The 17,270-nt window shown below is 45.1% G+C and overlaps 1 non-coding gene across 1 annotated transcript; it reads left to right on the top strand.

The window, feature by feature from the left end:
* The first annotated feature begins 16,958 nt into the window (after nt 1-16,958).
* On the top strand, nt 16,959-17,031 carry Trnat-cgu (transfer RNA threonine (anticodon CGU)). The gene has a single exon. It is a non-coding gene; the product is annotated as a tRNA-Thr (tRNA).
* Nucleotides 17,032-17,270: the final 239 nt, after the last annotated feature.

The raw sequence follows: 17,270 nt of genomic DNA, 5'->3' as shown, positions 1-17,270 counted from the left end.
ATAGGAAAACATTGCTCGTGACTTTCACCTTTGTGACATTGGAGAAAATGTCCGACTGCAAAATTGTTTCACACATTTTCAGGGAGCCTGTCACGCTAGGATAGAACATATTTATGTTTCTTTAGATTCTCTACCGTGTGTCCATAGCTACTCGGTTCATCCGGTATTTTTTAGCGAGCATTGCCTTGTATCTGCTGCGCATGGTAGCCAACAGTGTCAAACTCATCGCCTGAACTGGGAATTGTGGAAATTTAATAATTCTTTACTATCCCATCAGCCCTTTTTAAATCGTGTTGCCAAAACTATGCAAAACGCAAGAAATCGCTATGATCTGCCAATGCTCGCGCGGTGGGAATTATTTAAGCAAGAAGTGAAAGTCACTGCTATTCAAGAGGTTACAGTGATGGCGTTTGGAAAGAAAAACCACATAAATCACTTAAATAAATTGTTGAGAGAACTTTATGAGCTTGAAGGCCGACATCCAGGTCAATATATGGATGACATTCGGAATGCCAAGGCGCGGCTACAGGCGTTTGATGTTGACAAATACCCGGGAGCACTGGTGCGGGCGAGATCACAGCGCTTTGCTGAAGTGCAGCCGTGTCGTCGGTCTCTAGGTGATGAGCGCCGTGATGCTCTGTCTAAACAAATACTTGAAATTGAGTATAAAGAGAAAATTACTGATGACACTATTCAGATAATGATGGACTTCGTCGATTGTTATAGAACTGTATTATAAGCTCCCAAAAAATCGGTGAGCGATTACTCCATTGAAACATTTATTAGTTTGCTGCCCAAACTAAACCAGGACGAGTGTGAATATATTGACCAGAAGATTGGCATTCAAGAATTGGTGTCTAGCATTGAATCATTGGCGAAATGCAAAACCCCAGGACCTGATGGTATCACTGCAGAATTTTACCACACATTCTGTTCTCTACTGATTCCATTTTTACTTGAGGTTTACTGCGAGGCTTACAAGACTACAACGAAGGCCACACTGTTCTAATCCCCAAAAGTAATGATCCTGACAAACTGCGTAAAGTAGAAGGATATCGTCCCATTTCCTTATGTAATGTGGATTATAAAGTATTCGCTAAGATTTTGGCCAACCGTCTTCGAAATGTAACTGAGCTACTAGTTCGTGACCGTCAGACATGTGGGATTCGTGGGCGATCTATTCAAACTAACGTACACACAGCAAGGTCTATACTGCAGTGTGTTTCGGGTACGTCAGCCCAGGTAGCCTTAGTACAACTAGATTTGGCACAGGCATTCGATCGTATCAGTCACCAATTCCTTTTTCGTGCTCTTCAGCATGTGAACGCAGGACCTTGGCTCACCGAAGGTATTCAAATATGTTATGCTAATGGCTCGACAAGAGTGATAGTCAACAATCGAATAACCTAACCAATTCACCTCCTTTTATCGGTTCGTCAAGGGTGCCCATTATCACCACTCCTGTTTTGCTTATACCTTGAAACAATATGCAGGCGCATAAACGAGGATATTAATGTAAAACGGTTTACGCTATCGTACTTTGAAGTGAAAATTTTATCGTATGCCGATAATGTCGCTTTATTTTGTACTGACAGGGCCAGCGTAGAGAATGCTCTTGCCATTACACAAGAAGTTTGCGGGGTTTCAGGTGCGGCCCTGAATTTCGAGAAAAGCTGCGGATTTTGGTTGCGAGAATGGGGAACCACAGCAGATTGTTTCGCCGGAATCTATAGGAATGCGAACCTAACTTACTTAAGAGTACTCTTCTCGCAGTTTCGCAATACTGACTCGCATTGGTCGGAGAAGGCGGTGAAGCTACAGCGCCAAGTGAAAGACTGGCGGCGATGGCAGCTGTCCATCTTTTCTCGTGCTCGGGCGTGTAACACGTTTCTTGTTACCTGACATCTTTATGTCCTACAGGTGTTACATTGCTCACGACTCAGGATACAGGCTTTTTATCGAAATTTTGCAATCTTCATTTGGTGTTCGCGTACTGAGCCAATGCGTCGCGATAACTTTTTCTTCCGGTTGTGCAAGGGGGACTTGGGCTTGCTCATCTGCTTCTTTGGCAGCTTCTTTCTCGTTTATTCTACTTTCGAGATGTTCAACATCCTTTTTAGAAAGCTGTACTGCAAATACGTTTCGCACATTTTCTCCCTGATATTGTGGTGTCTTCGCTGTCTGTGGACGCAGCCCGAAGTCCGCGAGGTTTCGTCAAAGAAGTGCTTGACACGTTTCTCTTCTTACAGGCTCTGTTTAGCCCTGAGTACATATTTACTGCTTCGCGCGAGTGTATTTTTGATGCCCTTGTTTCTGGGCTTTTTCCCACACCTTTATATCGTGTTTTGTACCTACAGTGTCCATACCAGGATGTCCTCAATAGAGTGTGTAAAATGCGTGTTCCGCCAGGTGTTAAAACATTTTTCTTTAAATTACACACCGGCACGCTCCCTGTTAAACCTTGGATGAAAGACCGGGGTCTGTTCATAGCTTGGTCGACAGACTGTCGCCTCTTTACTCGACCAGAGACAATTGATCACTGCTTTGTAGACTGCAGAGATGCTGTCTTTTAATGGGACATTTTACAGCGAACGCTCACAAAAGACATGGATATTACGCCTTTCTCTATCAGATTTTTGCCATTCGACTATCCTGGTGAACCGCCTTATGACATGTTTGTGTTGATTGGTTTGTACAGTTTGCGGCGATGCGGCTTATGTGATAGGCATGCTGAGCCACTAAGATCAACTAAGTCATATTTCCGAGGAACTGTGGCATTTGAACTTAGTGTGTATAGTTCGCTTGACCAACCACCTGACTGGTTCCCTCTTTTGAATGCTTGTGTGTGTTTGCCTGAATTTTGATGTATATGTGCTTATCATAACTTCGCCGTCTTTTGTTTGCTTGTATTCCTCGTATTGCAACGTCTGAGCGTATTCTCCCATGCAATAAAGAAAAAAAAAGTTTTGTAGCGTAGTGGGAAGAGCACCGCGTACCTCCCCTTGCTGCCAGAGGGTCGTGGGATGGAAACCGGGCGGCGCTAACTATATTTCTTTTTTTATAGTGTAGGGGGAGAGGTGCGGACAACGGACGGACGCCGGATTTAGCCCCGAGCAAGATATGCTTTGCATCCAAAAGAACACATTCCCCATGCCCCAACCATATCTACTCCGTCTAGAACCATGGGTTTATATCACATTTGTTGGTTTAGAAGCGTATTTTTGGTTATAGGTGTTATGTGTCTGTTGCCCTCCTTTTTCTTGCTCTTCCTCTGTTGTTCACGTAGGGGAACCCTGAGTAGTGTGCGGAGCAGCCATGGGGTCGACTCAAGTTCCCATTAGATTTCAGTTCGTTGTTTCTATTAAGTTGAGGTTCGTAGCTCCTCTAACCCTAAGCTGCTTCGCATAACGGGCGCGGAGCCTGCAGGTGTTGCCATTCGTTGCGCAATCCTGGAGAGGAGAGGTGCTTCGGAGAGGAGAAGAGGAATGCTGGAGAGGAGAGGGGTGTCGGAGATGAGAGGAGGAATGCCGTAGAGGAGAGGAGATGAGACAAGGAGAGGAGAGGAGCGTGAGGAGGATGCGAATGCGCAGTGGGGGTGTGGACACCGCACAACGGCGAAGGGAACAGGCGTGACCCTAAGCTGCTTCGCATTTAAAATAGCAAGAAAATACGGAGCGAACATGCGCGTGCGTCCCGAGATTAGCGCAGGGCGTCATTTGCCCTCCCTGCCTTTTATGCACTGCATTATCCTTCCTTCCCGTGGGCCTGTGCCACTTCAGCAGCTCCCAAAAAGGAAAGAAAAGATACGGAGCGCACGTGCAAGTCAGGGTTTGTGCAAACAGCGTCGCCGACAAACCGACCCTTGTCCGTCCTGACGTCGCTCGTTCCGCGTTGCTTGGGGCAACCACCTGGACTAATAAATCTCGGATCGCCGCGGCTGCGGCGGAAGAACTCTTTCCGACTCTGAGCCGCGCACACAGGGGATGAGGCGAATAAAAAAGTGCCGGACGGCTATTTATACACTCTTCGCTGCTCTGCGCCCCGCGGGAAATTTGACTTCGGGCGATATATAAGGTTATTAAACACGGTCATAGACTGCGCCCCGAACCTACAGCGGCCTTAAGCGTACCAGATCACCATTTAAAACAAAAATCACACGAAGAATTAGGATCTTACACAATAAAAAAAATATTCAATTTAGAAAACAATGTACACTAAAAGAATTCAAATAAACCCGATCAGGCTCGAACCCACGCCGTCAGTGCAACTAAACTCAACCTCGAGGCCACAGAGCCTGAACGGCGGGGTCGTTTTAGCAGCAGCTCACTAGAATACCACGCGCAGTCACATCACACATGTCACGGGGGGCACTGTGCAGTGAAGCGTTTGAAAACACGCGATCCGGACGCTCGAAGAAGACGCAGCTTATCAGGAAGCGCACAGCACTGCTGAGCGAGAATGACGACGCTCAGAAGAAAAAGGAGAAGATGAAGAAGTATCGCGGGTCTTCAACGCCGAGGAAGCGCTCAACGAAGACTGCGGCGGACGATGAAGTATACGAAGACTGAAGAGGGCACTGTACAAATAAAGCACTTATGTAGTTTACTTTGCATTTGGTTTGGTCTTCTGCTGAGGAGCGCCACATATATACACAGGGCAAATGGTTCTGAGTGAATTATATGGCTCTCGCCGAGTTTATCTTAGTGACAAAAATGCAGCTCTGCTGCGACATCAGGCTTGTATTGTTGTGCAAGCTGGCTTCAATTTTTGCTGACCCTCCTATACGTTTGACAAACCTGGCCGCCTAGATGCCTCACCAATAGCGCCGACTACTGGTTTGATTCAGACACTTTTTCAATCCCCTTGAGCAAACACTAAAACGGCTCAGCTTTTGGCACCGGGTAGCCGGGGGCGTAGAGTCGTGGGTTTAAACGGTAATAGCCTAGGCTCGACCTCCAGTGGGTACCGTTTGTACCGCATACACATATTTTTTCACTGCAACATGTTCTTTTCTGTCAAACCTGCGCTGCTTTTCGGAAGTAAAGATATTGTGGTATCTTTCAGCTGGGTTTAAACTTCCAAAACGTTTGAAATGTCAGCAATTATCCTTGTAAGACCCAAGAAGAGGGCGACTTTGGGTGCTTCTCAGAGGACAGGTTTGTCAAATGCCCCCTTTGCACGTCCCCCCTCCCCAAAACACCTTAAATGAAATTCTTAAGCTGTAAATAAAAGATAGCACCACTATATTCTTTTATTCAATCGTTTGTTGTACAGTAAGAAGCCTTCATACCTTGGAATGAAGTAATTCTTTTAAATGACAAGTTAGTACGACCTTTTTGCTGTTGTTGATGCGGTTTCCGCGTTTGTCCAGTTCAAAACATTCTGATAATCCGCAAGTCATTCTCTAGTTTTTTCGCGGATAGAATCATTTCGCCGTCAATCAGGACCATGCCCCGGAAGCATTGGTGTGACCACGTACCAGGGTAAATAGCAGAACTAACATCCTCATCATCATATTTGGTGCACGCGGAAACGGAACAGGCCGTTCGAACAGCCGAGTCCAATGCAGCCCGACGAGAGCTCCAACAGCAGCGTCCCGCTGTCCCAGACGCCGAGTAGGCAAGCGAAGGACAAAGGTACGAAGAAGATGACCAAGCGAAAGAATAAGCACACGTCGAGAATTGAGCCCTGTTCAACTTCGCCTGCTGGGCTCGGTTCAACTTTGCCTGATGATCCCGGTTCTACGTTGACGAATGGACACGCCCGGTCCAGGTAATCCGAGCGTTGACAGTACGCATAGGGCATGTGCGCCAATATACGTCTGAACCTTGATTTCTGGGGTTTGCGTTGTTCTGTGTCCATAATCTGCTTAAGATTGTTTGAATAACCGCTTTACCAAGCCACGTGGATGATTAGAGGCGTTTAAACCACATGGCGATCTTTAGTCAAGTATGCCACAATGTCGACAAACAGTTTGTAAATGCAACAGCCACTCTTGGGCTATTAAAGCGGAAATTATGTCTTTGCTGCGCCTTGAATCGGCCAGAAAGTTTACTTGTCAGGATGCTGACCAGTGTGTAAGTCGTGAAGCAATTGCCAAGGGGAACGTAGCTGTGCGGGGCGAGCACAATGGGAACTGTAAATGAAACCACGGGAAAGAGAATTTCTATTGATTTAAACCACACTGCTGCCATTTACCTAAAATACAAAATTGTGTCAACAGTAATAAAATCACTCTGTGTCTAACCTTAGTAAACTACGTCACCATTCCTCTATAATCTCTGCCAACTGGTGTGTACTGCAATGTCCAAAATAAAATCATCTGTGCTATTCAACGGGGGTTAAATCTTCAAAATAAAATTAGTCCCATTAAAAGCTTCTCGGGTAAATCACGTTACACAGTATTGCGAATGTGCCTCGAACTTGTATAAGTTCCGACGACGCGTCAGATTTGCGCAGAATGCGACTTCACGACGCAGCTCGCCCTCTTCGCCGAGGCCGCCAGCGAGCCCAACAAGGCAGCGTCAAGAGGCAAACTCGGAACAGGAAGCCGACCGAGGCAGCCGAACAGAGCCGCCAAGCTCACTTACTCAAAAGCCTTCAACTGGCCTCCTACCGCCGCCACCTTGCGTAAGCTCTAAGCGATTTCTAAATTCAGCAATACTGATAAAGGTGAAATATTTGCATGTCTGCTTGAAAAGTTTACCCCGAATCCCCCTGACGTCTACACAAATGATAAAAAATCCTAGTAATCCAAAGCAGGTCAGAGTGAAGGAAGGCATGCCACACGTGTATGAGGTAAATAAGGATTACCATAGTTAATAATGACCCATTAGCATTTGAAAGTAAACATTGTTAAGATAGGATTCAGGTGGATGAAAATCGATTAAGATAAGTCAGGAAGTATTAGGCACTAACGGCTTCATAACCAGTGGAATCCCTGTGATTCCTCAGCCTACCGGCCGGCTAACGGGGAGTGGAAATACGCGAACCCGCACGCCTAATGCTTTACGTATGCATAGACGTAAAGTGTTGTCTTCTTGGCGAAACTCTGCTATGTTGCCACATGACCTCAGAATAAATCCAGATGGTTGATGGTGCGGTCACGAAATCAATGGTTGGCCACTGTAGGACCTTTCGGTCACGAAGAAGCGCTTGTAGAGATATTCGCCTCCCCTAAGTGTTGTGGCGATCGAGAATACAAGTGGGCGGGCTCCGGTTGAGGCTCAGATGTGCGAAGGTTAAGGTTCAAATAAATTGGCAACTTTGCCGAGATTCACACGTGGTTGACAATGACAAGAAGTTAAGACTTTCTACAGCTTACGTGCACAACATTTCAGCGTACATGAGTAACACAATAAAACTCGAACTTGCAAACTGGAGCTCCGAGTGCAGCATACACATCACTCGAGTGCCGCGTACTTCCAGCACTCCTCTTTGGCTGTGGGTGCAGGGTAAACAACCGAAAAACATGGCGACGAGCAATCATGAAATCGCTTGGTGTATACCCCGAACTGTCCAAATAATGAACGGTTCATTTGAAGGGTCCGATGCATTTCGTCTTGAAAGGGACACTAAAGGCTGAAGAAATAATTGTTTTACCTGAAGGATCATACATTTCGTAGCTCTCTCGTCTTTTTTTTCGACAAGCAACGTGCGTTACTTGGTCAAACATTTGGAAACAAAGATGGAATTTCTCACCCGCTTCTCTTTAATTTTTTTTTGTGACGTAGCCGTTTCATTCCAAACTAGGAGCGAAGCATCGGCAGCAGCGGGGCGGTCTAGAGCGTAAACTCTCGCAGCGGTAGATTTTACGTCTCCAAGCCACGGCCGACTACGGCAACGTTTCTCTGGCCCACAAGGCTGGCTTCGGCGTTTTTTATTTTTCACCGACGAAATGAGGAAAGCTTTTAGGTGCTTGAGCCGCCGCTGCATCCGCCTACACCGGCGGCCAGAGCCCATCCAGGAGACTGTCAGAGAAACCTCTTTTGAAGCAACAAGCACTCTTTCAAATATCAAGTCTGGCGTCCAAGCATCCCGGCTGGCGCTGTTCGGGAGGGCGCTTTTATTTCGCCTCGTCTGGTGATCACAGCCATCTCATATTAACTTCTCACGCTGAGCGCGACCCAGCTTTAAATAAACACCCTAAAACCCTAAAATAAACGCCGCTGAACTGCTGTCCGCCCTCACTACACACAGGCGTAAGATTTATGTCCTCTAGCGAGAGACATCTGGAGCTAGGTAACGGGCGATAAAATAGACACATAATGGGGCCTGTTGCGGATATGTAATTGACCACCAACACGGTGATGATGATAGAGGCACCGAGAAGGAAGTGGCACGTTTGCACGCTCCAGGGCTGGGAGGGGCACGCGCTGAGCTTGGACTACCGTGCACTGCTTTTCGTCACTCTCTCTACGGGGCAAATAAACCCTGAAGAACGGCTTTCCCTTTTTGTATCAGGGCTCATTGCACTTTGAAACTTTCTGCACACGGGTAGATGTTTTCAAACACAGCAAGTGCCCCAAAGCCAGAATAATCATTTAGTAAGAGTTGTGTGCCGGATTTGTAGTAATTTGAATTATTTTTAATTTTCAGCGATCGTTTTCACGGTTCTCTTATAGAATCCAAATATGCTTTGTACGTTCCTTCGCAATGCCTCATACAATAAAAAATAAAACTCTGGATAAAAGCAAAGTTAAACGTATGTAATAGTTGGGAAAAAAATCTCGGCCTTGCTGCAGGGCGTACCGACCTGATGCGAGTTCCCTGTATATGCTATAAATGTGGTCTTGTCAGTGCAAATTTTTGTCAAAAGCCTTATAAATGATGCAGTTTGTTCGAACTTTGGGTTAGAACAGACTTGAATTCTTTTGGCGCAACAGGCTATTTTCTTAGTATAAGGTGTTGAACTTGGTTTTCATATATCATTCTTTGACAACGTCTTAGTCATCCTCGACATAAACACTCAGGCTAATTAATTTTTCGCTAAGCTTTGTTGTTTATTGGGGTTGTCGGCAGCACCGCAATGACCATTTGTTCCACATTGGTGTTGCACACGGAAGCATAGATATCTTTGTAGAAAGTAGGGTTACAGCCCCTCTACATACTCCTCTCCACTGCTCCCGCTTCTGTACCTAGTTGTGTGTACTCCTCGACACTGGAGACGTCTCCCTCCCCATCACACTGCGCAACGCCACGCGATCTTCGGCAGACCCCTTTGTGGCACACTGCAGCCTGCGCTGTGATTGGCTTAGAAACGCTATAATTAAATGTCATTTTCGCTGCCCATAAACTGCGTGCTCTTCGTCTGACGCAGAGATCGGACTACTTCCTGTATAATTCGATATAAGAAATCCCCAATATACATCTAAACCTCAACATAGCAAATCTAACAAAGCCGGCCAGTTTCACTGCACGCCCTTTTTTACAGCACACGAGCTATGAGTTTTATTCCTATTATATCCCATACGAAATCTTTGCCCAATTTATAAAATTTTGGACCGCTGCCAGATCCATGTCGCCGCTCCTGAAACCGCAAAGGTAAAGTGAGGTCACAATTGTTTTGCAATTTGTCGATGACTCTCAGTAATGTCACCTTTATTTACTCTGGGTAGCTAATTGCCGTTTTGTGGGCTCGTTCGACGATGCGATGCGCAAAAATACTTTTTCAAGGCGGCGCAGGCCATTAATACCGTACAATGGATATTGTGATCAGCAATTGAATGTAATGGTGTACAAGGATCAACCTCCAAATAATTGAAATTTGCTGGCCCATTCAGACACCTGTTCGTGACCGACTACACAGTGACATTTGTTGCGGTTTTTTAGTCCCGGCAAAATATATCAGTCAGAGAGTTTCCACGAGTAGCAGAAATATTCTTGCACCAATTACCTAATTTTAATTTCAATTCCACAACTCGATTAGCGCGATGAATAAGAGCATAAGCTTCCAAGTGGCCAAATGTCATGCACTTAGGTTGGTCAGCACTTGCGTACAGCTACAAATATCCTTTCAAGGGCCATTCTCTTTCGCAGGCCGAAGCTAACCCCAGCGTCCGGGATTGTGACGACAGCTACGCAATTCCAGGACTCTTAGCACTTGCTCTCCTGCTGGCGGGCCTTTGCCTGGTCGTGGCAGTTCGCCTGCTCCTTTACCAAACAAACGTCACCACTGAATCAACATGCACAACCCAGTCATGCCTCACACTACCGGAGATTCTTGCCCACAGCGTCGACAATGACACCACCCCCTGCAAAAACTTCTACCAGTACGTCTGTGGCCGTTGGACTAAGAGTCACAATATGTCAGTGGAAGACCTCGCCCTGAAAACAATCGTATCGGAAGCGGTTAAAGTGCTCAAAATACCCGTTGACTTGCAAAGCCACTACAACCACAAACCCGTCAACTTTTTTCGAACCTGCACGAGCGTTTTAAGCTCATCCAATGTACCAGGCTTGAGGCGAATTCTTGCAGAGGGCGGTATTACATGGCCAGACCTTAACCCCACGCCAGATTTTTTGAACGCACTTTTTTTCATGTCACTGCGTTTGTTCATGCCAGTTATATACACAGTTCAATTTCGCCCTCCGTTTTTATATTTTGTTCCGGTTTTCCAATCACAGTATGTAAAGGAATTCCCAGCCGAACTACGCATTCTACGGGAGCTCATCAAGACCCGTCGTATTAACAATCATCTGCGCACGACGTTCGAAGCTTTCACACCAGTAGACGAGCCGCGATTGGCGGAGATTGTGGAGCACTTTGAAAACGCCCAGGCATTCTTCAACGACAACATTGGTGACTCCCGCGATATAATTTACCCAGACAAGTCGGCATTCCTGAGATATACAGAACCTGTTCACAAGTCCAGGTGGGACTTCTTGCTTCGAAAGTACCTCAACACCACCTTCAATGGCGTACATTTCATAATTGTTTCCAGAAAATACTTTCTCGCTCTATTCGAACTCTACAAAACAAAGGGAAGATCGCGATCAGTGACTACGTGGAGACAATTTGTGTTCTACGTCTCGTTCATTACTCAAGCCCTGTCATTCTTCAAAGCCTATACGGAAGCAGTGAGGCTGCAGTCGAGGCTGTGAACTTTCACTGCTTTCACTCGACCTTTACGTTTTTTGAACATGTTGTGAACAATATATTACTCACCAATCGGCCGCTACACCTCCAAATGTTGAAACGCCTGGCTGAGACCATTCGTAACCGCTTTTTCGTAGCAGTCCACTTCACTAATGGCAACAATCCGTCTCACCATAACGAAAACTACGCTGACCACACAGGAGGATTCGGATGGAACTTGCGCCGTGTATTCGAGGTGCTCGAGATGTCGAAGCCCAAAAACAATCTGTCCTTTTACAAATTCTATCCAAGCGTTCAAGGCAACCCGCTCCGCAACCAGCAAAACATGTTGCAGCACATGAAACGAATTCATCTGTATAGTGGCTCCATCTGGAGAACCAGCTTTCAAGGGACATTTTCTATGGTTAAAAATTTTAGCCTGATGATACAACACCTCGGCCTTCCCTTTTATGCCCTTGACGCTCATAGAGGTGCTGTGCTCGGAGGGCTTGAAACACGTTTTGCTGCGGCAGCCTTTTATGACATGGTTGAAGGTCACAACGACTTCAAACCTCTATACGAACGGTACAAAGATTGTCTGTCTATCATCGACACCAATCTGTCGAGCATTGACATCGAGGGAGCCGTCGCGGCGATTCCCGTCGCTTGGTCGGTGTTCGAGAAGGCGATGGATGCAGCAGAAGACGCACTGGTGAAGAATACGGGGCCTTTCACCGCAAGTCAAGTGTTCTTCTTATCCGGCTGCTGCCTGCTATGCGGAGAAACCAACGGCGAGGTTTTGTGCAACGAGCCCCTTCGACACAGCGTCGATTTTTCTCGCGTTTACAGTTGTCCGGTAGGGTCACCCATGAACCCCGCAAAGAAGTGTGCTCTGGTCAAAAAGTATCTCTAGACTGAGCCGTGAACAGGTGGCATCGAAGACGGTCAGTTACAGACAATTGTATCTGACTTCAGTTGAATGCACACTCCTTATTTTTACGCAGGACAACAGATATCGTCCATTGAGATGTTCATTACAATAGGCTCGTATATCTACAAGTTATATTCAGCTGTGAATTTCTTTAGAACATGCAGGCAACTGGGCCGAAACTATCGTCGTTCTGTTTTTTATTTTTTTGTGTGTCATGTAGCCGTATTTTACAACAACTGCTTGATACCAGTTAACGTATACATTATGCAGGCTAGCATAGCAGAGATTTTGCGAAAATGTGCGGTAGGGCTCGTTCTCGATGCACGCTTATCTAATAATATTATTTTACCAAATTCGAACATATTGATCACTGTGGCCAAAAGGATAATTAGTGCTCTTTGATGAAATGGAAAGTTAATTTACCTTTACTGTGTGTGCGCATATCTTCTTTCGATTATAATTTTTATTTAACATATATATATATATATGTATATATATATATATACCTATAAAAAGAAGTGCCCGACTAGCTGACTGATTGACTGACTGACTCATCAACGCCCAGCCAAAATTGTTAGATCTAGAGACTCGAAATTTCGCGAGTTTATTTGCGTCATTCAGAGTAAGTGCTCACTAAGACGGGTTTTCCAGAAATTGTACTCCAAACCGTGGAAAAGGGCGAAATTGTGGTTTCACGAATTTGTGATTTTCTCGGTCACCCATTCACATATCAAAGCGCTTTTTGCTGATATATGTAGCCCTTAGGAATGTATAAAAAGTAGTTATTGGATTTCTTCTTACCTACACAAGCGAGGCGATTCCGTATACCGGTAATAAAATAGAATTCCTAAAGATTCTAAAATAAACCTTCCACTGATTCAGTTATCCAACTGGTTTTTGGTGGCAAATGTTACTCATACAAATGCACAGAACCACTTTTAAGAATTTCGCCCCGCTACGCCGCTAAAAGGGCCAAATTGTTTATCACAAATGACACGGCTGACGAGCCAAAAAGACCTACCAGAATATGTACACGTCTATCCAAACTGCTCTTTCAAACGGCTACAGATTTCAAGGGAACATTCTGATTACGGTGTTGGAGGTCAATATTTATGAAAATTTTAAAAATTCCACCATGGGGAGAGTGAAAAGCGATAAAAACGTTATTCAGATATTATTTTTTTACCGCCCGCCATTTGAGATATCGAACTGGTTGTTGTTGAGATAGTCAACTTGCTCAGCTATCTAAACACTGTTCGTCAACATTTTTCAATGACGCCCTCCTAATAGAGGCAAGCAGGATTTTCTGAAAACCCTGTGTTTTTACACATTCTTAAATAATCACACAGCCAGCTGATATCTCCCATTCGTTTTTTTCTTGAAAATGCTGCCCATTTAATTGCCCAAAAACTAATTGAAGGATTTTGTCCGAACATGCGCCCAAGAAGGGCAGCGAGATTTTTTATTCTGCATCCATTTGCACGTAAAATTCAGTTGAGTTTTCCCGCGTTCGCTTAGCGGTCGTTATCTGTTGACACCTTCGGCACCTTCGCGTATCCCGTAGGAACCGGTGTCATATATATCATAAAGGTAAAAGAGAAGATGTACCACTAAAAAGCGTAAAGGTTATCCCTCCGTATCGGTTGGGACTTCCTGCAACACCACGCATCCCGTAGGGAGCCTATGTGACTTATGATAAAACTGTTCCGATGAGCATCGTTCATATCTTCTGAAATTGCACTTCCTACAAGGAAGAATACCCCTCACACAGCCGGCCTCCATCGTGTGTTCCCAGGGCAATCTCCTGCCGAATTCATGTTGTGTTCACAACCTGGCACTCTTCCTTGTATCATATTAAGTGTGCCAGCAAACCAAGCTCCTCCTTCTTCTATCTACTTTTCCCACCCTCGAGCTGTGGGAGAACCTGGTGACTAACAGTGATCTCGATGTCCAGGCAATACTTCCTCCAGAGCGGTGGCTGCCCACTCATCATCACATGGCTTTCTGAAATTGGGAACCACTCCCACTTCGCGCGCTCAATAAAACTTTTTTCACTCACTGCCTTCCTCGCTCTAGTGCACCATCTTGGTGCCATTTGTTTAGCGAGAGTTGAAGTAAAACAGGAGTGCCAGTCGTCGTTTCACATTACCACGACGCGCCTGCAGTTGGAGCCCATGTACTGACAGCGGGCATGCGCTCCCGAGTGTGTACCACTACCCATTGAAGTAACCTAATATGACGACTTACAAATAAAAAAATAACATATACACAAATATATATAACAATAAACAATATAATATATATATATATATATATATATATATATATATATATATATATATATATATATATAGATATATAGGGTTTGGAAATGAGGGGCTCGTTAGGAAATACAGAAAGAAATGCCGGCAGTCTACAATGCCAAAGAAGGCATAGGGGAATGGTTAGAATATTAATTTTTTTTTTACTGTTAGTGACGTTACATTTTTTTAATTATTATTATTCATATTAATTACGTGAGAAAGAAAGAAAAACACGCGCCCAGAGTGGGGACCGAACCCATGCCTTTCGATTAGATCTCGAATGCCTTACCAATTCGGCTACCTGGGCGACTGTGTCCTCCTTCACTTTCTGGGGTATTTATATTTACTACAACTGTATCTTACGCTTGAGGGTGGTAGCCAGCGCCACTCAGACTACACGGGGAGAAGGGGACCTTCTTTTTCAACCCCCGGGGCGTGACGCGAACGTCTACAGCCTGTCATAAGTGGGTAACCAGCGGGAAACCCTCTTATGCTAACTTGGCATCAAGGCTGCCAGAACCGAGGCCCTCGCTAAGCTTTCGCACGATAATAGGGTTTGGAAATGAGGGGCTCGTTAGGAAATACAGAAAGAAATGCCGGCAGTCTACAACGCCAAAGAAGGCATAGGGGAATGGTTAGAATATTAATTTTTTTTTACTGTTAGTGACGTTACGTTTTTTTATTATTACTATTCATATTAATTACGTGAGAAAGAAAGAAAAACACGCGCCCAGAGGGGGGACCGAACCAACGCCTTTCGATTAGATCTCGAATGCCTTACCAATTCGGCTATCTGGGCGACTGTGTCCTCCTTCACTTTCTGGGGTATTTATATTTACTACAACTGTATCTTACGCTTGAGGGTGGTAGCCAGCGCCACTCAGACTACACGGGGAGAAGGGGACCTTCTTTTTCAACCCCCCGGGCGTGACGCGAACGTCTACAGCCTGTCATAAGTGGGTAACCAGCGGGAAACCCTCTTATGCTAACTTGGCATCAAGGCTGCCAGAACCGAGGCCCTCGCTAAGCTTTCGCACGATAATAGGGTTTGGAAATGAGGGGCTCGTTAGGAAATACAGAAAGAAATGCCGGCAGTCTACAACGCCAAAGAAGGCATAGGGGAATGGTTAGAATATTAAAGGAGGACACAGTGAAGGAGGACACAGGAGGACACAGTGAAGGAGGACACAGTCGCCCAGATAGCCGAATTGGTAAGGCATTTGAGATCTAATCAAAAGGCGTGGGTTCGGTCCCCACTCTGGGCGCGTGTTTTTCTTTCTTTATCGCGTAATTAATATGAATAATAATAATAAAAAGAATGTAACGTCACTAACAGTAAAAAAAAATTAATATTCTAACCATTCCCCTATGCCTTCTTTGGCGTTGTAGACTGCCGGCATTTCTTTCTGTATTTCCTAACGAGCCCCTCATTTCCAAACCCTATTATCGTGCGAAAGCTTAGCGAGGGCCTCGGTTCTGGCAGCCTTGATGCCAAGTTAGCATAAGAGGGTTTCCCGCTGGTTACCCACTTATGACAGGCTGTAGACGTTCGCGTCACGCCCCGGGGGTTGAAAAAGAAGGTCCCCTTCTCCCCGTGTAGTCTGAGTGGCGCTGGCTACCACCCTCAAGCGTAAGATACAGTTGTAGTAAATATAAATACCCCAGAAAGTGAAGGAGGACAAAGTCGCCCAGATAGCCGAATTGGTAAGGCATTCGAGATCTAATCGAAAGGCGTGGGTTCGGTCCCCACTCTGGGCGCGTGTTTTTCTTTCTTTCTCACGTAATTAATATGAATAATAATAATAAAAAATGAAACGTCACTAACAGTAAAAATAAAATTAATATTCTAACCATTCCCCTATGCCTTCTTTGGCGTTGTAGACTGCCGGCATTTCTTTCTGTATTTCCTAACGAGTCCCTCATTTCCAAACCCTATTATCGTGCGAAAGCTTAGCGAGGGCCTCGGTTCTGGCAGCCTTGATGCCAAGTTAGCATAAGAGGGTTTCTCGCTGGTTACCCACTTATGACAGGCTGTAGACGTTCGCGTCACGCCCCGGGGGTTGAAAAAGAAGGTGCCCTTCTCCCCGTGTAGTCTGAGAGGCGCTGGCTACCACCCTCAAGCGTAAGATACAGTTGTAGTAAATATAAATACCCCAGAAAGTGAAGGAGGACACAGTCGCACAGATAGCCGAATTGGTAAGGCATTCGAGATCTAATCGAAAGGCGTGGGTTCGGTCCCCACTCTGGGCGCGTGTTTTTCTTTCTTTCTCACGTAATTAATATCAATAATAATAATAAAAAAAATGTAACGTCCCTAACAGTAAAAAAAAAATTAATATTCTAACCATTCCCCTATGCCTTCTTTGGCGTTGTAGACTGCCGGCATTTCTTTCTGTATATATATACGACAGAAATAAGAGGTGGCAGAGTCAAGAAACCCTCGGAAAGAAAAGGGGAGGATGGGATGGGTCATTGAAACAGATAAGGAATTTGGAAAGAAAGAAATAAAGTGGAGAAAAAATACCCGCCAGGTGGGATCCGAAACCACGACCTCCAGAATTCCAAGTGGGGCTGGCTACCACCCCCAAGCACAAGAAACAAAAATATCTAAACATAAATACCCCAGAAAGTAAAGGGGACAATCGCCCCGCCAGTAGCGTAGTGGTTATCGCACCAGACCCGTATTCTGGAGGTCGTGGGTTCGGGTCCCACCTGGCGGGAATTTTTTCTCCACTTTCTTTCTTTCTTTCCAAAATTCTTTATCTGTTTCAATGACCTACCACATTCTCCCCTTTGCTTTCCGAGGTTTTCTTGACTGCCAACTCCTATTTCTGTCTTATTTTCAACGAGGCCTTCATTTCCCATTCTGATTCGCTATATATATATATATATATATATATATATATATATATATATATATATATATATATATATATATATATATATATATATATATAGT

This window comes from Haemaphysalis longicornis, unplaced genomic scaffold (assembly GCF_048455015.1).
Source record: "Haemaphysalis longicornis isolate Haplotype H1 unplaced genomic scaffold, Haemaphysalis longicornis Haplotype H1 scaffold_18, whole genome shotgun sequence".
Taxonomy (NCBI): domain Eukaryota; kingdom Metazoa; phylum Arthropoda; class Arachnida; order Ixodida; family Ixodidae; genus Haemaphysalis; species Haemaphysalis longicornis.
The sequence above is the reverse complement of the archived record's forward strand: the minus strand, read 5'-3'. Positions and strand labels throughout refer to the sequence as shown.